Raw genomic sequence first — 25162 nt, 5'->3', positions numbered from 1 at the left:
GGAATGTGCCCTGGGGTGATGGCAGCATAGGTCTAGGCTGATACAGCATGGCTAAAACCCCTGTAATATCCACCTCCCATTTCAAATGGGTTATGTGAAAGAGTGGGGTGGGCTGGAGGTGAAATGTTGTGTTCTTTCCTGCAGTAATGGAGAAGCAGCTCTTACTAGCTCTGCTATACTGCATGCTGCACCTTCTCTGCCAGTCTCTGGACCAGATGCATGCCTCTTTGCTGGTACCATGGGTCTGCTGGGAAGTCAGATGCATGTGTTGCCTCTCACAGGGGTTTTGCAATGCAGACTAATGTCTCTAAGGATTTGGACCACTGAAAATACTGCTGTGGCTCATCTTGTTTGTCTCTATTGTGGTAAAATAAATGTCCTTTAGATCATTTGTTGTTGTAGAATGGTTCATTTACATAATGGACTCTTTAGTCTGCCCAAAAGAGGCACCTGTCTGAATTTCCCACCTGAACAACTCCTTGCTTGTGTTAACCCCTGAAACATGCCTGGAAATTGAGTGAGAGAGTGCTAGTTGGCATGGGACAAATGCCACACCCAAATTTTTCATACCAAGTGTTCATAAAGGCCTCTTCAAGGTCCCTGAAACTTGTCTATTTCTCATCAAGTGAAATTTTTTTCAGTAAAATTCTCAAGTCTTATTTTTTGGACAAAAATTTGAATTTTTAAAAGAAATATTGAATAAAAGAATTTTTTTTCCCCCTACAAGAACAAGCATTGCTCACCCCTGGTGAGGTGCTGAGCATGCACCTAGAGAGGAACAACCCCAGCCATTAGCATATGCGAGGACCATCCAGCTGGAAAGTAGCTTCGCAGAAAAGGACCTGGGGGGGCTGATAGGTATCAAGTTGACTGTTAGCCAATAGAGTTCCCTGGTGGCAGAAAAGGCAAATAGAGTCATGGGTTGTTTTAGAAGGAGTGTTGTCACCGTTCCCATCTACACATCACTGGTAGAGCCACACCTGGAGTACTGTGTCCAATTCTGGGCTCCTCAGTAGAAGAAAGACAGGAACAGAGTGGAGAGAGTCCAATGAAGGGCTGCAAAGATGGTTAAGAGACCAGAGCAGTACAGACCAGATGATCTCCCAAAGTCCCTTACAACTTCAACTCTTCTGTGATACTGACTCTGAAAAACTACTAGAAAACAATGCAGCAGTAGGAAACTACAGCAGGTATCATCTTTTCTGTGTTCTCCATCAGGAGCAGTCCTTGAATCATACATGGATTTAATTTTTGGAGAGAAGTACTTGATCTGCTCCAAAACAGACAAACAAAACACACTGAGTAAGCAGGAGATGGGGACCTGGGAGTGAAGGTGGGATCACCTGAGAGGCACCTTGAGTTGGGTCTTAAAGGAGAGAAGGGGTTCCCAGGAGAAGAGCAGTTTCATTGGCAGAGGCAGAGCCTGCTTGATAGGGTAGCGTGGGAAGGCATCTGCACTACTCCCATTGGAAGTTCTAGCTTGTTTGGTACTGCCTTGTGTCCCACAGTGGGACCAGATTTCTCCAAACTTGTTTCATGCCTGACATTCAAAGTTAGACATGCAAAATGCTGGTTTTAGAGTGTGACTGTTTTCTCCTTCAATGGAAAGATCCAGATTTATTATTACAATCTCACAAAGCCAAGCTTAGACCAACCAGAGAAGAAAAGAAAGCAACACACTGTGCAAGGGTGGAGAACAGGAGCATGGGATTTGGGATGTGTGGTTTTGGGTGTGCATGTAAATTGTTTGTGTGGGTAATTTGCTGTTTTTACAGTGAAAAATCCTGATCTTCCAAAACTGCCTGTGTGGAAAAAAAAGAGAGAGCAATTTTCACTACTCAGATTTATAATCTGCTCTCAAAAGTATGCCCACAGGAAGCAAAATTAGAATTTTCTTCTCAGGACAGTGCTAGCTCAGGAGTTTAAAATATATCTTGAGTTAACATTTTTGTGACTCATCCTGCATCACTGAATAAAGATATACATGATGTGAGCACTGCAGATTTAGGAGCAAGCCAGGGTCATTTTGTGCCTTGCTCCATTATCGAGAATTTTCTGATTCTGCCATCAGTAGTCTGTTAGTGTGAGTCTGTCCAGGTACAGCTCCACAGGACATGATGAAGAGATTACTTCGGTCACATAAACATGCTGCTAAGATCTGAATAGCCAAAATATGTGACTACAGACTTTTGTCGTGCTTTCACGGGTATAATGACACAAAATAGATAGTTAGGTACCAGCTCACAGTCGTATATCCTCTAAGGGAAAAAAATCTCTCCAGTTTCCACGTGTGAAATTATTCTGTTTGACAGGAGATATATCAGTACACGACAACAGGGTGTAAAATATGTTTGGTTTGTAATTACACCAGCTGCAATGGGAGAATAAAGCAGGGATTAAACAAGGCCACATGTTTAATCAGAGGTCTCACAGGGCTATGAATACAAGGAGAGCTGATCTTTTTCTTTATATCAATATAATCAGGTCATCCTGTGTGGGTTTTGCATACCATCCTGTCCGCAGTCAGAGAATTGACTTCTATTTCAGTAAGAATTAAAGCAAAAGTAAAGAAAGAACAAAGGGGTGAGTGAGCTGATCTGAAGGAGATGGTGATAAATCCTACTGCATCTTGTAAAACCCTCCTGCTTTTTCCTCCACAGCAGCATTATTTCCCCATCACCACTTCCTTAATAAACAATTAAGCTTTGTGTTTGGAATCTAAACATATTTTTGGGGATTGAGACAGAGAACAACTGGGTGGCTCAGGGTTTGGCAGTAATACAGTGAAAAGCCTACAGTGGTTTGAATTTGATCCTGGTTGTGTTGCCCTTGATTTATTAGCCATCCTGATGCAGGAGAATCACTATCTCCTCTTCATACTGTTTTGGTGAATCTACTCCGTAGTAACATCAAACAAGACAAAATAATGTGCATTTATTTTCCCATAAATATTTGAATGATTTACTTTGAAAATTGAATTCATGCAAATGCTGTTCATGTTCATCATCACGTAATGGAAACTCAGTTCAATAGCCAAGTGAATGCTGAAAAAATGAATACAGGTATTCAATCCTGACATTTGATTACAAAAGTGATAGGGACAGAAAAATAATGGGCCAGGTGGCTACATCTGCATGTACAGTCTGTATCTCCATTGATAGCTGTGGGATACAGCCCACTCAACGTGGCATCACTGCATGGGCAGACTGACATGTAGCAATGGGCATAGCAGCCACAAACTCAGCTTGTGTGGCACAGACACTGAGCTCTGCTGTAGAAGAGGTCTTGCCTTGTCTCATTTAAGGGACATGTAGCATCACTCTGGCCTTTGGGCTGAGCCCTGGCGTGGTGGTGGTCCAGTGCGAACTCTTTCCCTTGCTTTTGGCGGCATCCAGCCCCAACCTGCACCTAGCACTAACCTCCCTCATGCTGTTCAACCTGTGCAACCTCAATGTGAACAGCTTGTGGATGGGCTGTGGGCCAAGAGTTATTCAACAATTCTGAGAAATAAAACTCTGAAATCATAAGCATCCTGCAAAAATTCACTCCTCATATCAAAAGTAAAAGCCAATCACCAAACCAAAACAAAAAAGTAAAAGGACACTAGCCAATGTCTTGCTCTGAATAATTCACTTGTTTCCAGGATAAGGCCCAGGCTTCCCTCCTCTGCTCTCTCACCAGAGGCTGTGGGGACAGTTATGCTGCTACTGTCCACACTGGTAATTGTCCATGGCCTGAGATACTCCCTTACTTTCCAGTGCCATCAATCTAGTAATTTCCCATTTCACGTGATTATTAGTAATATATTATTTTTCTCCCCAAAATGCTTGAAAAATGATGAGATAGTTTGCTAACAACAGTTTTCATTAAAGAAACAGCTGGGTTGTTCTACTTCTAGCTGTTTTCAAAAGCTTTCTGCATGTCTGTCAAGCCAGGGTGTAGCATGATGAGCTGTTTCTGTTAAGAAACCAGAGTTTACAGAACAGAGTTGAGGTAAACCCTGATTATGCGGAAAGTCTGTGTGTTAGGCTCCCTTGCAGCCTTAACTCACACGACTGGCTTGTATTTTTGGAAACACTTCCAAGGTTTTCCCTTTGTGAATTGGTGCAAATGGCTTGTTGGAGTCAGGCATGCCTAAATTCTCACTGACTTTTCCTTAATCTCTTTGGCTAGAGCAGGGCCTCAGACAGGCGTGAGGAGATCAAGGAGGTCCCTGGGGAGCATTCAGCCAGCAGGGTACCGTCCAGCAGAACCGGCTTGGCGCTTCCAGCTCCCGGCCGCACACATAATTGTACACTTTCCTAAATGGGAGAAGAAAGAAAGCGATGTGTGTCAGTAAGCTAAAGGGAATTATCTCATGTACAAGGAACAGCAAACTCTGTGTTTTCCCTTGTTTGTTTTGGGATTTTTACTGTTCGGCTAAATTTAGCACACCAGAGATTGAGTGCAGCCCCCCTCACTGAGGGTCACATTCAGACATGTCGGGTCCTTGGGTTGGGAGTAGCACAGCAAGGGAGATTTGATGAAAAATCAGCTGCAAGGGGAAGTGGCAGGGGAAAGAGCTCAGGGAGCTCTTTTCCTTGGACTTTGCGCCTCTATATAAACAATCTGCAGCCTAAGTGCCCTTGCTGCTGCCAGAGCTTCTCATCAGGGCATTGTGACATGAGGTGGAAACTGTCCCCACTGCCTCCAACTCCTCCTGCTCTTCTCCAGACCCTGCCTGAGCCTGCACATGATGAAAAAACATAGAGCTTGAAACCTTTTCAACACACAGCTATCGAACCTTGCAGAGTTACTAATACTGGTGCATGTGGGATAATGCATGTGCTGATGTGCTCACCAGTCCAGAAAAGATCATGCCATTCAAATGCTCATAGCAAGAGCCTGATTGCACACTCTGCCGTGTGGCAGTGGTCATTCAACTGTCAAAAGGTGGGTATGAAATGCTGAATCTTTATTTGAACAGCCTAAAGCACCAGGTCTGGTTTGACTTTGCTTCAGGCTTTGCTTTAATAAAATCTAGTCCCTCTTTGCTGTGGGTTTACACATAACACGCCTGGGGCGAAATCTCTAGGTTGTGTGGCATTAGTTGCTGATTTTTCCAGCACAGTGGGATTTTGAAGCCAGGAGGTGTGTGGCTTTCTAACTATATACTCCAAGATTTCTGTTTGTTTCATTTTGATCAGAAGAAAGTTCAAAGATAGAAGACTGATTAAAAATGACGATGTGTACCCATTTTGTTTCTGACTGTCCTTTAGCCAGACCTTCAAAGAGAATTTTATTTGCTTGTGTTATGAACTGAATTTCTTGAGATCTGTGCTTCCAAGAGGCCATGATATTACCTGGGAATTGTTACTTGGGAGTTGCTTACTACCTTCCTCTGCTCAAAAACAGTTAGAACATGTTTTTTGTGAAATGTGAAAGAAAAATGAAAACAATTTCCTATTTGCTCTCTTTGAAGTTAAGGGGGAAAACCCCCTCAGAGTATAGCTGAAATACCACATAAAGCAACATATTTTTTTAAATTTTATTATGTAAAGATCAAAGTAGAGAGAGAAGAGCATTGCAAGGAGTTTACTTTGATGAGTTTGGTTAAAAATCAAAACTCGGTTTGATGAGGGAGATACAGACACAAAACACTGTGTGCCACAGATTTGCTGAATATGTTAAAAAGTGCTGAGCAGTATTAAATTAATGCAAAACTGAAGATTACACAAGGGTAAACATTGTAGCTAATGTTTGACTAGAGCTGAGCTGAGGGCTGAGTGCCTCTACTTAATTTGCAGACCATGCCCACGGCAACCCCAGGAGGCTGGGAGTGGAGGAGGCAGACATTTTATAGTGAGGAGCCACATTATTATTTTTAAATTTAGGAAAAAAAACCTGGCTAAAGTTACTGTTTCTAAACACTGGGGAGAGGCAACTGAGAGAAAGCAAGAAAGAAGAATCAGTGAGTGGCTTTTGGTGCTGAAGGAGAAAGAGCTGCTAAGCTAATAGCCAATAGGTGTGAATGTCTCTAGTAAATACTAGATCATAAATAGAACCGAGAAAATAAACGTTGCTAAAAAGGCATGCTGCAGATAGCTATTCATCCTGAAAGTGACTTGCAGACACTGCTCAAACTTGTGCGTGAAAAGTGTGTTTTCCGTGAACATTCATTTACATACCACCCAGCACTGAAAACAGTTGTGGTGAGTGAACGTGATGGCATAGGGAAAGCAGTGAAATACAAAGTGGCTTTCAAGTTCAAATGAATATTTGAAAATCATTTTGTGCACCCCACCCAACACATTTTCCTTCCCCAGCAAGATGGGCCATCCCCACCACGCTGTCTGGTGGCCTGATCCCGCCTTCTGGAAGGAAGAACACAAAAGACTGCTCTTGCTTTGCAGTTGAGAGTTTTGTATGAGATCTTCCACTTAGAAGAACATGTTTAAGCCCCTGAAAATCTGCTGCAATTCCTATTTAGTGTGAGTAGTGTGAGAAGTGAAAGGAAAGAGTGGAGGGCAGCACCAGGCTGGGACTGCAGCTGGTTTAAACTTATTTGTCAGATAACTTTTGTTTGGCCATTGAAGCCCAAAGTGACTTTTAAGCGTGAGATGCTATATCTTCAGTTGCACAGCAGTGGATATCTTTAGATTGGGTTTTCATCGTATACTTTAATTTTCTAGGCTGGGAGATGACCATAATTGCTGAACAATTCAACATAATGGAATGGGCTAATTCAGCGCTTTTTACTGCATTTTTCCACATAATATCTAAAATCTTTTTTTCCACCATAACCCATGTTTAGGAAAGCAAGCACTTAACCCACACATTTCCTGGGCTTGAATCATTTCCTTAATAAGGCATAAAATTTTGCAAAATCACTCCCCTTACATTAACACATCATTATAAGGAGATATCAGTATTTAGCACGTCAGAGACATACACTAGCCTGTGCAACATACAGATACACCACTCAGCCTCAGTCATGTACCACGGTTTTCGAATAATAATAATAATAATAATAATAATAATAATAATTCTATAAAAACAAGAGCTTTCCTTTCTTTCCTTACTGTTTAAAATTCAGTGTTTCTTTCTAGCTGTTATAGGCTGTTCTCTTGCACAGGATGAAGTATGTCAAACATGCTAGCCTTTCTTTTAGTTTTGGCTCTGAGTCTGATAAGTAGAAACAAAGCAGCAAGCAATGGCTATGATTTGAAACTGCTATAACCACAGTTCATAAAATAATATTAAAAGATGACAAAATCCATAAAAATCTCTGTGTCTCCTTTTGTTGTTGTGCTCTGTCAGACAGGAATCTCCTTTTCCAGGGAGACACTGGAAAAGCTGACATACTACTTAAAAAATAAAATAAAATGTGCACAAACCAGAATTTTACCTGTTGTGGGCTTGTGAATTCTCTGTACTGCTGCAAGATGAACACCTAGTGCCCAGTGTCCCGGGCACATGGGTAGACTAACTCCTGAGAGCAATTCCTCTGACATCAAAAGATTTACTTGCATACATTGACTTAAGCATGTGCTCAGGACCTGCTCTTCATGCAGATTTTTCATTGCTATGCGAACTTTGGTTTGGAACAAGACATCTTACAAGAGCAGTTTTGCTGCAACAGCCTTTTGCACAGAGAGGGTCATGGAGCTAAAAGATCTGTATCTTCCTAGGAGTTGAACACTCCACAGTGTTCATCCATTGGAAGGGTGGAGTGATCAAGCCTCTTCAGAGCTGGCTTCAGGGGGTGAGCCTGAGCCTTTTTCTGGATTTCTGCACTTCTGAGCTCTATTAACTTAAACCACTGTACACACAAGGTGCCTTCTAAGGAAAGATCTTACGACTCTTGAAAAGTACTAGTCAAGCAAGCTGAATCTTGCTTCATTTATGATTTGGAACAGAGTTCAGGTCTGCCTGCATTGCAGGCACTTGGGATCATCTATCCTGGGAGCCAGCTCTTGTTCTTGGGAAGGCCACCCAGCGGCTTTGTTCCTGGCAAAACCATAGCAGGCTCAGATTTACATTAATAAAAATCTACAATATGTCATACTTTCATAGACCAACACAAATCAGACTCTTAGCTGGTGCCTCTGAGCCTTCTCCCATTCTGTGAGCCTGCAGTGTGGGTTTTGACCATTCAAGCCATGTCAGGATGAGCACAGTGGTAGATAAAAAGAATAACAGGTTTAATGAAGACCTGAGTGATAGAGGGTTAAGGAAAACTAAATACATGAAGGCTAGCCACAACCAGAATTAGCGCTAATAGTCTGCTAGGTTAGTTCCTGATAGTGTGTTCAGGGTTAGGATGAGTGGCTAGCAGCATATTACTACAGTGAGGCTATTTGTGTGGGACTGAGCTTAGTTCACTTGGAAATGTGAAATCATAATTATTGGGTTCCCTTCAGTTTGAAGCAATCCAGAAATGATACATCTTTTGAGTAGTGTGTGGGGTGAGATTTTCCTTCCTTTCATTTTCTCTTGCTTTCTCTCCCACATGTCCTTTTCTACTTCTTGATCTTAATGTGTGACAGTAAACAGTACTGGAAGAATTACTCCTACTGAATAATTTCGTTGATATATTTCACCCTGGAAACTCTACAAGCACAGTGTTATTTCTCTTGAAAGTGTTTGAAAAATGCTACTATCTATAAGCCACGTGGTATGGTTTCCCCTCCCTAGCTGAGTAACGGGCTCTGTGATGATGGCACTGATGGCAGTGCTCAAATAGGTCAGGAATGTGAAGTATGTCAGGGTCTTGCCAATTTTTCCTGAGTCATGGGATTTCCACTAGGTCAGAGCATATTCTTTGGTTAAAAAAAAACAAATGAAACCAAATTAAAAAAGGCCAAAAAACCCCCTCCAATCTTCATCTCATGAATTTCAGTCCAAATCAGGAAAAATTCCCACACCCTTTCTCTGGCTGCCTGTTTTCTTTCCCTGTTTTCTGGGTGAAGAACAGTCCATGAGAACCCAAGTTGACCAGTTTCACCCCAATTTCACTTGTAGTTGTGTTAGGGACACTTAGTTCCTACAGGCTTTCTTCAGGTACAGGATAGTACAGAAGCCCTACGAGGGGGTTTGGAGAGAGCAGCCTGAGCAGAAATTCAGCTCCCCACTGAACACTTGTGAGCCCACCAGGAGAGGAGGTGTCACACATTCTCCAACTAAGTGAAAATCTTCACAGCTCAGGCTTTATTCCTGGACGGAGAATCCAACATTGGACAAAAAGGAACTGCGAATGTTGTAGATGAAAAACAGCTTAAACCGTGAATGCTAACAGACAGAAAAAATTATGTGTATGTATGTGTGTGTGTGTGAATGGCCCAAAATGAGAATTCTCAAGCAGAAACTTGCTACTTGCTACCTACAACAGATATAGGACAGAAGGAGAACCCTGGAAACTACAGACCTGTCAGTCTCACTTCAATGTCTGGTGAAGTTATGGAGAAGGTTATTCTGGGAGTTATTGAAAAACACCTGAAAGACAACATAGTCATTCATCACAGCCAGCACAGCTTCAGGAAAGGAAAGTCCTGCTTATCCAACCTGATTTGCTTTTATGACAAAGTAACCCACCTTGCTGATCAAGGGAAGCCAGTTAATGTAATCTTTTTGCATGTCAGTAAAGATTTTGATACTGTCTCTCATGGGACCCTTCTGGACAAAACGTCCAGCACACAGCTGAATAAATACATCATGTGGTGGGTGAGCAATTGGCTCACAGGCTGAGCACAGAGGTTAATAGTGAAGGGGGTGACATCAGACTGGCGACCTGTCACTAGTGGGGTTTCACAGGGCTCCATCTTGGGCCCTGTGCTGTTCAACATCTTCATAAATTACTTGGATTCAGGACTGGAAAGGATATTAAGTAGGTTTGCAGGTGACACAAAACTGGGAGGAGTTGTTAACTCCCTTGAAGGCAGGGAGGCCCTGGAGAGAGACCTCGACAAATTGGAGGGCTGGGCAATCACCAACCAAATGAAGTTCAACAAGGGGAAGTGCCAAATTCTGCACCTGGGATGGGGCAGCCCCAGATGTATGGACAGACTGGGGAATGAGGTGCTGGAAAGCAGTGCCATGGAAAGGGACCTGGGGATCCTGGTCGATGGCAGGTTGAATATGAGTCATCAGTGCCCTGGTAGCCAACCGTGTCCAGGGGGGCATCAGGCAAAGCATCACCAGCTGGTCGAGTGAGGGGATTATTCTGCTCTGCTCTGTGCTGGTGCAGCCTCACCTTGAATATTGTTAGCACTTTTGGGCACCACAATATAAAAAAGATATTCAGCTATTAGCAAGCATCCAAAGATGGGCAACAGAGATGGTGAAGGGTCTGGAGGGGAAGCCGTATGAGGAGTGGCTGAGGCCACTTGGTCTGTTCAGCCTGGAGAGGAGGAGTCTGAGAGGAGATCCCATCACAATCTATGACTTCCTAGTGAGGGGAAGAGGACACACAGGCACTGATCTCTTCTCTGTGGTGACCAGTGACAGGACCTGAAGGAATGGCCTGAAGTTGTGTCAGTGGAGGTTTAGGTTGGATATTAGAAAGAGGTTCTTCACCCAGAGGGTTGTTGGTCACTGGAAGAGACTCCCCAGGGAAGTGATCACAATGCCAAACTTAACAGTGTGCCAAAAGAATTTAGATGATACACTCAGGTACATGGTGTGACTCTTGGAGATGATCCTGTGCAGGGCTAAGGGTTGGGCTCAATGATCTTTATGGATCCCATCCAATTCAGCATATTCTGTGATTCTGTGAAAAGTCTCATGCTCTGAGTTCTCCTGTGAATAGAGATGTGAAGCAGAGACACCTACTAGGAGACTGATTGCATATTGTGCTTTTGCACATAAACTATTTAGATTGTGAAATTGAGGGCATGCTGACTTGGAAAGCAGAGTTGTCCAAAAAGAAGGGCTCCCATAAAGAAAGGGCAATGAAAAAGAGAAGAGAGGTAAGGAAGAGGAAGATGATGTTCCTGGCAGGAGAAAATCACCTGGTAGTGGGAAATTTTCCCGAACATCAAGGAGGTGGGGAATTATTACCACCAGTCCTGCTCAGTCACTGCCCAAGCGAGAGCAGCATGAAGGTTGTGGGTGAAAAATCTACACTGAGTCCCAGCACATGTGTTATTTTCCATGAGCTCTCCTTGGCCAGCCAGGTGTATGCAGAGCTTGGTGTCTGTGCTCTCCTTTCTACTCCATACACCTTCTTCTAACCCTGCGTTACCCTAACAAGGGCAATTTGTGTTTGCAAACTGATTTGAAATAGAGTCACACAATGATATAGTGTTTGTAATATAGTGTTTAATCCAAGCTGGCACTTTTTAGGCAATGTATAAACCTGTAAAATGCATGTCCATGCTTTGAGGACTCCTGTTGAGGAAAGAAGACGAATGACAAAAAGTCATTGAAAGCAGAAGTGACAGTCTCCAGGTTCACAAAAGGTCAACAGCACAACAGGTCTAACTCCTCTGGACACTGACCTGCTGCTGCCTTGCATTTTTGTCCTGGTCAATAGCTATCCAACACCAAATTCCTCATGGCTGTCAGGTACCTTTAGCATCAAACGTCTAACTGAAGGTTTGATATGGTTCTCTAGACCTTACTCGGGGCCATATTTCCATGTCATTTTTTTATCATGTTCAACTCACTTGGTTACATTTTGGTGGAGAAATGCTCTTAAAAGGTCATTTGTAATTTGGAAAGAAATGTTTTGAATTAGAAGATTTGAAAAAGGTGCTGAATGATCTGAAGAGTGAAAAAATCTCAGTGAAGGTCTGGAAAAGTAGGAAAAATGTTGATCATTATGGTGTGACTGAACTGTAAATAGAATAAAAACTGAGAGTAAATAAATTAGTAGCAACATACATCTTCTTTATGTGTTTCTCTCTTCTTTAATTTCTTGCTTGCTTTCTTCAGTGCCAACCTCCCCTTCTCTCTCCCATCTTCTCAGCTTTAACAAGGAAAGAGTCCAGTTGATTATAGCTCTGATGGTGGGAGGGATGGAGGGAGCATCCTGAAGTGACTCCAGCTGCCATCAGGATTAGTATCTACTGCCTTGCCCTGTTTTAACCTGAGAATCAGATCCCACCTGTTGCTAGTACTGGTGATGGTGGGTTGAGGAGGTTTGCCTATTCCAACTCACAGACAAGTTGAAGCTTGTTGCTGGAGCCCTGACTCACAGTTTAGGAAGAGGCTGATGCCTAGGCTGTTTCTGTGGGTGGGGAGCTGGTCACTAGTTCTCTCAGCAAACCACTGAAGGGTTTTGACAATGCAATGACTACAGATGACATGTCCTTACCCACCTCCTGGTGTGGATGCCATGCCTGACAGAGAAGGAAAAAACAGAGCAAAAGCCAAGAGGGTAAAAAGAAAAAGAGAGAGGGCATGGGAGGAGGAAGGAAAGAGAAGGAGACATTAAAAAACAACGACAAAAAAGTTTAAAATGAAGACTTACAAAGAGTCTTTTACTGAGGAGTCTTGAGCTTGGCGTAGCGCAGAAGGTTACCAGTAAGGCACCAGCAGAAGTATACAGGCAGGTTAATATCCCTAAAATAAAGTATGTGCCAGTAATAACAGTCATACAAATAGCAAGCTACAGCTGGTCAGAAAGTCTGCAAAGTAACACACCATTAGATTTAGCAATCACTGTATACACAGAAACACATTTCCACTTTCCAAGAAGCTCTGGGATGCACCAAAAAGGCTTTCCTTCAAGATGATAACCCAGCATTGGGGTGAGGGAGTGCCTGGGCTCAGAGGAGGGGCTCTGAGCCCCAGGAGCTGAAGATGCTCCGCTTCACTGGTACAGCACCAAAACAGGCATTGACATGAAAAGCTTACTTGGAGAAAATCAAATGTCTGACTGTTCAGGTAACATCATAAAGCTTTGTCGATATGGCAAAGTAATGAGCAGTACAAAGACTATTCTTTCTTGCTCAATTTTCATATCCACTGTGAGCTTTTTCCAGGTATGTTTTTGACAGTGAAATTCCTCTTTATGGTAAAACTAGAGATATTGTATGAAGAGAAAAGAAATGGATTCTCTTATGCTTTAAAATTGCAAAAGAAGCCAGAACTTAGTTTTTTAAGTAGTTCATATTTTTGCTAAGAAATTACTTCTTTTATGGGTTTTATATGCTAGTTTTCCCTGACACATGTTCACTTGCCCTCTGACACAGTGTGCATATACCAGACTAATTCTTCAAGCAATATAGTGTGAAAATAATCAACAGGGGCAGTGGCAACTATTTCCCTGCTCCCCCATAACATTTTGTTATGGTGAAAGCACAACAAAGCCACCTAGATATGAAATATTGTGCCTGAAAAAAATCCATGCAGATAGAGAAGTTTAAAAATGGCAGGAATGCAACAATAATCTATTCACATGTATAACAGCATCCATCCAGCAAATAGCATGCTGTGAAGTCACTGGGAATCCAAGGGCCAATCTCTTGGGCTCTCTGCCTAGCTCTGCTTTTTCACAGTCTCATGAAGACACTGTCAGGTTTTGGGAAGGCAAAAACGCGGTCCAGGCAATTAGGAGTAACTCAAGTAAGGGACTTAAACCCTGAGAAGGTCAACATCTCTCTTAATCGAATATTTACACACCTCTCAGAGCAGGGTCTGGCTGAATGGGGCTGCTCAAGAGCAAAGGCAGACACTAAAACCAGATTGGCCAAGAGCAGGGATTTTCACTGAGGGTTGGCCAAGATCAAAGGAAAATGGCACCGCTGGGCTGACCAGGCTGTAAGCAAGCTATACCTGTGTGGGGGTAATTCCCTATGTGGTCTGTCCAACTGCAGTTTCTCACAGGGTAAGGGTTGTAATTTTTTTCTGAGAGACTTGATGATTAAGCAAAATAAAATTAGTCTCTTTTTCTTGGCATGAATACTCTTTTCAGAATGGTTCTCTGCCGAAGACTGAAAATGCTTTCATAAAGAGATGAAATTCTAAAGGTCATTGGCAAAAATATGAGCAAACAAATGAGCAAACAAACAAACAATCAGGTAACAAGAATGGAGAAGATTTCTACTCCTACACAATTTTGTGGATGATATTATGGGGAACGAAGAAAGTCTCAGCACTAGACTGAATTTACAATATACAGAGTTAATGTGCCGGGGAAGAAGGAAAATGGTAGAAGCCATGCATTCATTGCTTGCAAACCAAGAGCTTTTTCTAAAAAAACTGCTAGCTTCATAAGAGTAGGAAATCCGCAAATAATGCAGGGGAATGACATATGTATTTGGCACAAATTAGATAAAAAAGAAGGAACAGCTACATCACAGTCTCAGAATTACCTGCCTCCCAAGGCATTATTACATGGGCTTGCTTTACACACATCTTTGGATAAAATAGGCCCCTTGAGTAGGGGAAGTGATGAGTGGAGAGACATTTGTCTTTGTTTGCTCCAGCGAAGGACATTCTCTTCCTGTCAGCTGCCCCCATGTTTGTGTATTGGAGAAGGCAATGGGGGGACTAGTTGCAACCAGAATAGGGTGCTGCATCTTTATTTAACACAATTATTAATGACCAAAAAATCACAGTTCCCTACCTCAAATCACCTGATAATCTACTGCTTCTCTTGGGCCTGTTCTCATCTCTACCATTTTTAAACCCTTGTAATGCCATTGATTTTGGTGGAGTTAATCTGAAAGGTACACACATGGGAGATAGATAAGAATCACTTCACTCCTGTGCTGAGTGACACAGTTGAACTTTGTAGTTGGCAAATGTGTATATTTAGTGGCACCACCACACACTTGGGATAGTAGAAGTTGAAATGACATAAATCTGAATTGAATATTCCAAGCAAAACTGCTGCCAAAATACACACCCTTTTTTGGTAGCAGTGATGGAGAGAAGCCAGTGCTCCTCATTCCACCCCCCGCAAAGAGTTCATGCAGTCTTCAAAAAGTTACTGAATGAAAAAAGAGAATGTCATCATCACCTGACAGTAAAGATTGTATTTCATAGAAAATAATTACCAGCTCCCAAATGCAAATATGAGCTTCTTAAACTGCCGTAATTCATGGCAACATGCTTGCTGCTTCCAGAGATAAATCACAATTTTTGCTAGGGTGCGGGTGAAAGAGCCATCTGTGCTGATTTGCAGCAAAGCCTCCAAAAGTACCCATCTTTCTGCCCATCTCCATTGGCCCAAGCTTGTATGAAGAATGTCCTGTTCCTCCCTCCCCATGCAGGTCACCACAAACTCTCCCACACGCACATCCAACTGTACAGCATCAGTTCCTGTTGTCTACCTACAGTGCTGGACGGGCTATTTAACCCATGCATGCTGGTGACCACCCAATCTAACAAGTCACTGATGTACTTTGCTTGGTTTTCTGCAGCATAGTGTTTATTATGATACTAGCAGACATTATTCATTTTTTGCCTGGAGGTATACACAACACCAAGATGCTTCAGTAAGCTTGCAGAGCACCAATACTCCTACCTCAGCATTCACATCTCTGCCATGGTGACTAATATACAGTGCTATACCTGTTTCAGATTCTCTTTTTATTTTCCTTTTTTTTAAAGCCAGTTCTATTGGTGACTGAAACTTATGTAAGTAATCTAAAACCTCAGTATTTACAATATAAAAGAATGACAAGGAACCTCTCCCAGACGTTAAGCTTCTGTTGGATTTAATTTGGGGGAATTTTATTTCAAAATGCAATATCTCCACAACTCAACTTTCTTTCTTTCCTATGCAGAATGAAAAAAGCAGATCTTGAGAAGAAATGCACTATTTATAAAAATGAGCTTACGTCATTTGTGCGAGAAAGGAAAGACTGTCAATCTTGATTAGAAAGCAATAGTTCTTAAAAGGAGTCAAGTAAGGTTTAATATTAGTATAATTTTCTTTACACCTGAAATGATAGAAGTTTTCAGAAATTTTAAAATGAAAAATGAATATGCAACTCCTGAAATTATTCTACCTGAGAACTACTGCCAGGGCTGTTAAAAAAAAAATAAATTCCAAAATAGCTTATCCTGTTTTAGGATTGGAAACCTTAAAAAATGCTTAGAGGAGGCACTATCAAACTATGCTGCATTATGAGTTTCACTACTATGCCCACTATAACTCTACAACAGTAGACTTACACTGAAGTATCTCAGTGTTGAATCAGGTTCCTTTATCTGATTATTTCATTCCCTTTTTCAGCTCATGCTCCTTGGCACAACAGTGGGATATGATCCATATAAAATTGGCTTTAAAATTATTTAGTTAAACTGGTGCAAGATGTGGTCACTCAGACCTATTTAAATCTGCTCTGTGTCAATTTAGTGTAAGTAATTTCCTGATCAGATTAAACTAAATCAATACAAACTAACTTTAAATAAATTCCAGTGTTTGCACTGGCTTAACTAATTTGATTTTAAAACACACCTTTAATTAAACCAGTGTAATTCTGTGTGTGGAAAAGTCTTTGCAAGGCAGATCTGCTTGTCTGTGATAATTGGCTAATATTTTACTGCCCTGTTCTGCTAATTGAGACCTATAAAATACAGCAAAAAAGCAATGCTATGCCTAAGAAGCGTGACAGTAGGTGAGACTTCGAAAAAATGCTATGTCCTTGCCATGGCTTGGGGCAGTCCAGATGTGGGAAGATAGTTTTGGCATGTCAAAAGGCAATTAACATATTTACAACAAAGATGTGTTTCACTTATGAGGCAGGCCACTCTCTAGAGAACCAATATCAGTTGGAGAAAGCAGCTGTACCTGTGGCTTGGGGATTGCTGCAGTTATTTTTTTATTTTGTTTCCATATTTTTTACTTGGCTGTTCTGAATATTTCTCACAATTTTTTTAGCAAGGGAGATTTTTTTTTTCCTGGAAAAGAGTGAAAATTTTTCACAACTTGGGGAAACATTATTGGAAAGATTTACTCAAAGAGAATACAAGAAACTCATAGTTTATCCCAGGGTTAGAACTGTGACTGTTCTTTGGGTTGTTGGCATGGGTTTATTTTGCTATCTCCATGAACATTGTTGTGTGTAGTCTGCTAGTCACATAAATTCTATACATGACTCAAACTCAGAAATTTATGCAGTCTTTTTGGGTAATAGCCCAAAGGTATTAGAAACATATGTAATCTCTAAATAATTGATGCTCCAAATAACAAAACTAGCCAGGAAGCCTGTGCGTTGTTATTGCCCTTTTGCCAGCAGGGAACTGAAATGTAGAGAAACACAAAACTGAAATCCAGCCCACTTTTCCTGTGCACCTTGCCGGTCACCAAGCAGCCGTGCACATCTGCCTGCAACATCTGCCTGGTCTGCTGGAACTGGTGGGTGGGAACCAAAAGGGGCAGAGGGAACCACTCAGGATCACTCTGGTTCCTCCATCATTTTGTGGATTCTGTAGGGATATTTGGGTCCTTCTGGGCTGATCACACCTTCTCAAGCAAGGTGTCTTCTTCCTCCTTCAGTTATTGGGAAAGCCAGCAGGAAACTTGATGGGCCTCCATATACTAAAGATACAGATTGCCCAGTTTTCTTTTGTTTAATTAGATCAAAGGAAAATGGAGATCATGAGATTACCCAGGTAAAAAAAAAAAATTAATCTTGTCCGTAGTATAAAATTTAAAACGTTTTGTTACTGTGTCCTAAAAATTTATAAAAGAAAAAAACTGAAATCTAACAAGTTGGCAGCAGTGTGCTACCCCACAATGTCCCAGTGCTGTATAAACAAGGGAGTATGAGACTCCTCTGCTTTGCAGAAAGAGAGAAGGGTAATAAGGAGCTGTTATGTTTGTGTTCTCCCCATACCCCTGGGAAAGCTGGAGCAGAAATGATGCTGTCTCAAACACTTCCTGAGATGTAAAATTGAAAGACTACACTGAAACCTTGCAAACACTGTGTGGAGAGAAGTAGCTATGGAGAACCTTGACTGACAAGAGCAATTTAAAATGGTGTCAGCATAGCCTGCATGATCTGTGACCCACATCTCCCAACTCTGAAAGGTGAGGGTAGGATCTCAGATGCAGTTCTCCATCCCAGAATAGTCCATCTACTGTGGAAAACCCTCTGTCTGAGTGAGAGAAACAGTGTCTTAAGTTTTGAGTTCCTGTTCCTCAAGCAGGTTTTTTATTTCATTCAGAATGACAGTGTACTCACACTGAGCATGAATAACTGGTTCACTGTGGAAAATAGGTTAATGAGTCCAGATCACGCTTGGTGTTCCTTGGGCTGATTGATTACTCGCTTACTTAGGTATTGATTCAGAGTGCAGATAAACACCTTACTCTCTGCCTGAGAAAAGTCAGCAGCACAGCACTGTTCCATTTGTTGCTTGGTTTCACTGTGAAAAATGCACCTGTAAGAGTCTAATTTGCATACAACACAGATGCAAAGCAGACTTTCTTTTAGATTTGATGCAACACAATTTGCTGTTCCATATGCCAGTGTCACCCAGGAAGTGCTATGTGGTAGCCTGCAGCCCTTCTCCAGTTTTTGTAACTGAAATGAGCCCATGGAGCCCAAACCCCACAGTTCAGTGCCCTATTGTGACTACAGAGTATTTCCTCTCACTGAGATGAAACAGAGCATATCGGAACCTGAAACCTGGAGGGCTCCCAGGTGGATAATGTCACTGTTCTAGTTGTAATTACAGAATCACAGAATATTCTGAGTTGGAAGAGACCAACAAAAGTCAAGTTAATGAATTCAAATTGGTTGGGAACCTGACAAGCTGCCAGTGTGCCAAACAGGCAGAAATTGAACATACCCTTACTTAGGATGCTTTTGTAGAACATGCAAGAAGTTAAGAATGTGCACCCAGGCACATTACAACAACTTACATTCTACCTTGTAATTTCTGGTTTAAAAACCTATTTGAATGTGTCAGAAGCAGCACACAGAGAATTCAGCTGCTAATGCAGAGAAAACATACATCCAAGAATACTTCTTTTACTGTAGGATTAAAGCCTGAAATTGCCCATATTGGACTGTTACTCTTTGCGCTGTGATGGTGCCATGATTTTGAAATGATGGTCAAGGCTGAATACTGTAAGCACATTAGGGACTCAGTGAGACCCAAGCCTTGACCTATGAAAGTAAAGAGCTCAAGTGGTAATGTGAAGAAGGATGGGGTGAGAAACAAAGGCATGAAGAGGTAGAGTGACTTAGGCAAGATCATGCAGTAAGCCAATAGCAGAGACAAAATAAGATGAAAATAAAGTCCAAGTAGGCTATTCCTTCACAGTCTGAGAACTAGATGTGACACACCCTTTGATGGGATCATGTGGAATGAAAGCAGGCTAGAATGTCAGTCTTCAGCCAGAAATACCTCAACAAATCAACCATGCTGATACTCCTATTCTTCCTGTCACAAGGCTTATGATATCATCCCTATTCAAAATTGCACAGAAGTCTGAGTGTTGGAGCAAAATTAGTCCTTGTTAATGATGCAGAAAAAGCCTGGGCAGAGCAGATGTGGAAGAAGAATCACAGGGACTAGGCTGAGGACAGGTAAATATAACTGAATGTGGAGACCATGCACACACTCTTGGTTTGCTGATTGTAGATGATCTCACAGAGAAAGATCATCATTCCTCAAAGGACTTGATCCTGTGACTGGAGTCTGTGCAGAGTCTCCTACAGATGTCAGTGGAACTGAATCAGGCCTTTAAAGAAAGTTGGTGATATTCTGGTGAATAAAAGAAGTCCAGTGCTCATAGAAAGATGCAAAGATTATAGTGCAGTGCTCTACAGGCCCATGAGACACTCATGAGACTTCAGTTCCACACCAGCAACATACCCAGAATATTCTTGCAAACTCCTGAATGGAAAGTTTCCAAAAACAATACCACAAAATACATATCTGTCCTCTTTGTGATAGGCTGTGGTGCAGTTGAGGGTAGAGTTGGTTAGACAGAGGATAATCACTTTCTATCTTTGGAGGTAAAAGTTTGTCTACTTTTTGGCAGCTATAAGTGTGGGTATGCCAAGAAAAAAATCAACAAAACAACAGTCTTGTTTACCTTACATAGCTTCCAACCCTTTCACTTACTGAAACTACTCTGGAGATGATATCTTTTGTGTACACCACCGAATATTTGATGGTGGCGTGATAGAAGCCTTGATAAAATCTCAATAAATCAGACACTACCTTCTCATAATTGTCTGGGATGCTAATTAAACAAAACAAAAGAGGACCAGAACTTTGCCTACAGACTCCTTTTCTCTCCTTACTGGACCTATTCTTGACAGTAGCAAGGGTGGGTGGGTCTCTCATCTGGCTCCTGTCTGACTTTTTCCCCACTGAAAAGCATGAAACACCATTGCTCTTTACAAGAGTTTGCCTTCATGTCTTGGGTTTCCAGAATTTGAATCCACATTGACGTAGATGTACAAGAGGAGGAGACAAAATGGATGTGGTAAGTCTTATCTGGTAGTTAACTTGTTGAAAAGGACTTAAATGGAACAGACAATTTGCTGTATCTCCATCAGATGACTGTCAAACAGTCAACATTTTTAAAAAGAGCTGCCCAAAGAAAGAGATCTTTGGCATGTGCAGAGGTACAAGAAAAGTGGTCTTATTCCTAAAGAAACAACTAAAGTTAGCGATGAGCAATAACAATTTAAATAATATATGTAAATATTGGTTCCTGGGTCTTACATGTTCAGTTTAAAGAGGTAAACAAGAGATTAAGGTAATAATTTATTTACATTTTGCTTGGGACTGCATTAAAATAGTAAGGCCTGATCTAACATCTGACGCAGCAAATGGGCAAATTTCCCCTGTCATTCACAGGCTTTGGATCAAGCCACCAGGTATCATTCAGCCCGTTTTGCTCAAAAATGTCAGCATCAATACGATTTTATTTTGGTTTGTCCTCTTATGCGTAGCCAAAAGTAAGGGCAGAAAATATTTTTCCAATTAACAACTCCTTTTCAGTGATTTCTTTTTTTTTTAATAAAACATGATTCTAAGATAACTTGTTTTCACTGAAATTTGAATTGGCTTTGTAAGATGACAAGCTACTAGTAAGAGGTGCCTTACTTTTACATTCCCCGATTTTACCTCCTTCAGCTAGCTCTAATGTTTCAGGAAAGCGAATCCTTCTCCGTTCTTGTCTATTGTTTATTAAGCAGAAGAAGGCACAGAAAATAACTAGATGCATTGTGTGGAGGTTTACTTTTGCAGAGTTGGACAGTTTTTGCAATGTTTGGCAGGAGAACATTAAGGAGCCTTTGTGAAGGATCTAAGGATCCATTGCAATGGATTGCAATAAACTATGCCAAGAATGTGAGGATCCATCATCTTAGGATCTATCTGCCTAGGGGAAGAAAACTGGAGGAGGCAAAGGTCCATTTTTGAATCATACTCATAGTTTATGTTCAGGAAAGTTCTGATCAATGACTGATCTAGTTCCTAATAGATAAAGGAGGCAGATTCAGAGCTTGCTTGTCAACACAGGTCCAAACTTCTCCAAAGTTTATTTTTTGTCTGAATAGTTCTTATCCTCACATATCTAGGAAGAGGTTCAGTGGAGAATTCAAATGACAGGAGTTTTATGATGACATAACGTGTTATCTTTTGGTATTTTTCCACATTTATTTAAAAAGTATCTGTCAAGATGACTCCACACACTTGGGTAATTATTTTAAATATACAAATAACTATGGATAAAAATCCAAGCATCTTAATTTGCTCTACTGCAACAGTTCCTGTGCCAAAGCAAAAAGCTCCCTCAACCTACAATCTTGATTCACTCAACCTGTCATCTCCAATAAAAGCTAAGAAAATAAATGCATCTTGCCAGGATGGCCACAAGTCAGTGAATTTGAGGTTTTTCATACAAAGAGGCTGCTCTAGAATGGAGGACCCTGCAGGGAAAAATACCTGCTATCAGTACCTCCTTCCTAAACAAAGGATCTTTTCACTCAGGATTGCACCTGTAGCAATATCACGTGTGGGAGGAAGATCTCTTTAATAGCCACAAGGCAAGCATACTGGCTAAACCCACCTATTTCTCTTTGACACATTATATTCTGTCTTATGTTCCAGTGGTTGTAAAACACTAGACTTTTGGAACTCTTCCACACTGGAAAATTTCATCATGATAAAACACAACCCCTAGGAATCTTGGTAACTAAGACAATGCTAAACATGCTGTTAAACATTGAACACAGGCAGGGACTGTAATGTTTAACATCATATCAGCTGGTTGTGGTTAAGCCCATGGGCTGACCAGCTGCCACAACACTAAACATGATGGTGTCTGCCTGCACTGACTATTTAGCAATGTGTTAGCAGCCCTGATTCTCAAGGGTCTTTTTTCTTGCATGATCTGGTTTTCTAGTATAGGCACACATTATGCTGATATAAATGATGGTTGCAAGATACCGGTTTAACCAGACTGGAACAGTTTACATGGTACTCTGATTTATGTTAAGGACCTCAGTTGCTTAGTTGAGTTCCTGACTAAAGCAATCACAAACTACATGTTAGTTCATACCTTGCCTTTGTTCCTGCACACAGTGTCTCTGACCCCAGCACAGCTAGATTGTTATTGCATTGGACTGATAGAGAAAGTAGCAGACACATGGCACCCTGACAAACCTTGCTTTTTAAAGAGTTCTTATCCTAGCACAGGCGAAAGGGAAGACAAATGCTTGAACAGTATTTATGTACCAGCAAGATGGTGAGGAAAGAAATGACAAGCATCTGCTTTCCCTCACGTGACTGGGCATGATGTATTGGTCGTAGCCTCAGCTCTGTAATGTAAAAGGATAATGCAAATTAACTCTACTAATGGATCAGTTCCAGGACTATTTCAGCCCCAAGAAATATATGATATTTGGATATCTCTTTTTATTTATTACCAGATATCAGACTCCTGCAGATATGCAGAAATGATAGATCAGTATGTGAATGGTCTAAAAATTAAGGCCAAGTTTGTGAGTTTGTGCAGCTTGATGCATGACAAACTCCCCACGAGACTATTGGGATGACCAGATATTTGGCTTTTGAAAGGGAAAACAAAAGCATACAACAAGCAAAAACAGTGCTTTCACTGAACATGAGAAAAAACACACCAAAACCCTTAACAAGTGAGACATATGGCTTAAAGCTAGGAAATGGAAACCTAGGTAAGTTTTATTAAAATAACATATGGTTTGAGAGACAGTCAGCTTTTATTGCAGCTTTTCCATAGGTAAAGGGCTGTTTAGGGTCTTTCTGCACTTTTTAGATGCTGATTTCTCGGTTACTGAAATTCTAGCTTCAGCTACACTACATAAAATTTTAAAGTTGTTGGAACTTCATATTTTGAGATTTCTTTACACCTGTCAGATTTAGTGAAAATAATCAGTGGCTTCTGTTATGAGGCAGAAATTATAAGAATAATGAAGCAGATATTAACTTTCTCTTTCCTAAGAGAATACACTACACTTTAGTAAATGACAAATTTTTCTTTTTTATGGTTTTTGATACTCTGCTGGTTTTGGGTGGAGTAGAATTAATTGTCTTCACAGTGGCTAGCATGGGGCTATGTTTTGCCTTTGTGCTGAACACGGGGTTGATGATATAGAGATGTTTTTGTTATTGCTGAGCAGTGCTTCCACAGAGCCCAGGCCTTTTCTGCTTTTTATACTGCCACACTAGCAAGGAAGTTGGGGGTGCAGGGGAGGTTGGGAGGAGACACAGCCAGGACAGGTGACTCAAACTGACCAAAGGGATATTCCATACCATATGTATCATGCTCAATGTATAAAGGGGGGGGGGAAAGGCAAGGGGGGGGGGGGCTTAGAGTGATGGCATTTTGTCTTCCCAAGTAACCATTACACATGATGGGGCCCTGCTCTCATGGAGAAGGCTGAACACCTTCCTGCCCATGGGAAGCTGGGAGTTAATTATTTGTTTTTCTTTTTTCATGTGTGCAGCTTTCTCTTTCCGAACTGTGCTGGTTTAAAAGTTAACCAGCAGGGGAAATGAACTCAACTCAAAAGAGAGATTGTAAGTCAGAATAACAATTTAATAAAATAATACAATAAGCACAACTACACAGACAAGCAATTGGTATCAACCCACAAAACCCAAATGTACAACCTGGCACCCCAGGGCACAAACAAAGCAGTGCTCCCTGGGCCCCCCCTGAGTCCAAAGCAAAGGGAGAGGGGAAAAACCTGCTGGTGGGAGAGCTGCTGCAGTCCAGCTAAAAGTGGTGATTGTAGTCCAGCCGAGGGTGGTGGTGAGCTGCAGTCTGGTTGAGAGCGATGAGCTGAGAGCGATGAGCTGCAGTCCTCCTCTGGATCCCACGAGTGGAGAGAGTGCAAGGTTCTGAAACTCCAGGTTTATATATTCTCCAGCTCAGGCAGCAATGCTTAGCCCCTCCCCCAGAGTGGGGAATTCCATAAAAGGATGTTCAGTCCTTCCCTCAGAGTGGGGAATTCCATAAAAGGGTGTGAGGGTGCTCAGTCAGGGAATTCCACAAAAGGGCATGAGGACAGGAGCATGGGGGGGGGGGGCACCTCGCAGGCCTCTACTGACAACCGTTTCTGGGAAATGGCATGGAGGGCTATAGAATACACAGTTTTGGGCTACACCCATCCAATGATGAATCGGTCCCAGCTGTTCTAACTAGGACACGAACTAATCTGTCTTTATCTCAACCCATGGCCTCCCTAGCTTTTACCATTCCAATTCTCTCCCTGATCCCACTGGTGAGGGTGTGAGCAAGCAGCTGCATGGGACTTGATTGCTGCCTGGGTTGAAACCATGACAGATATTTTCTTACATTTTTTTCTATCATCTTTATAAGAAGAGAAAAACAGTCAATAAAGGAACAGGTATTAATAATGCTGGTCCAAACTGAAGAAAGAAATGTAGAAGATACAAAGGGTGACTTTGAGGATATGAAAAGAATCCTCAAAAAAGAGAATGGGCATATCTGAGCTTTTCATGCAAGCATGGGGATCCTCAAAAAGGAAAAGGGGGTATACACAAGCTGTGGAAGAGAAGGGTGAGCTCTGCTATTAAGCAGGTTGAAGAGGAATGAGACGGGAGTACAGAGGACTCTAACAAAACTAAAACCTATGAGGTATCCTTCTCCTAACTCCATTTTCACTTCTTTTAGAATTCTAAAACTGGACACAGATTCTTCTAAGTAAAAGAACATCCATACTGGGGATCTGGTCCTGTATATAACCAT

Source organism: Corapipo altera, unplaced genomic scaffold (assembly GCF_003945725.1).
Source record: "Corapipo altera isolate COAL_440 unplaced genomic scaffold, ASM394572v1 0, whole genome shotgun sequence".
Classification (NCBI taxonomy): domain Eukaryota; kingdom Metazoa; phylum Chordata; class Aves; order Passeriformes; family Pipridae; genus Corapipo; species Corapipo altera.
Note: the sequence above shows the minus strand (reverse complement) of the source record.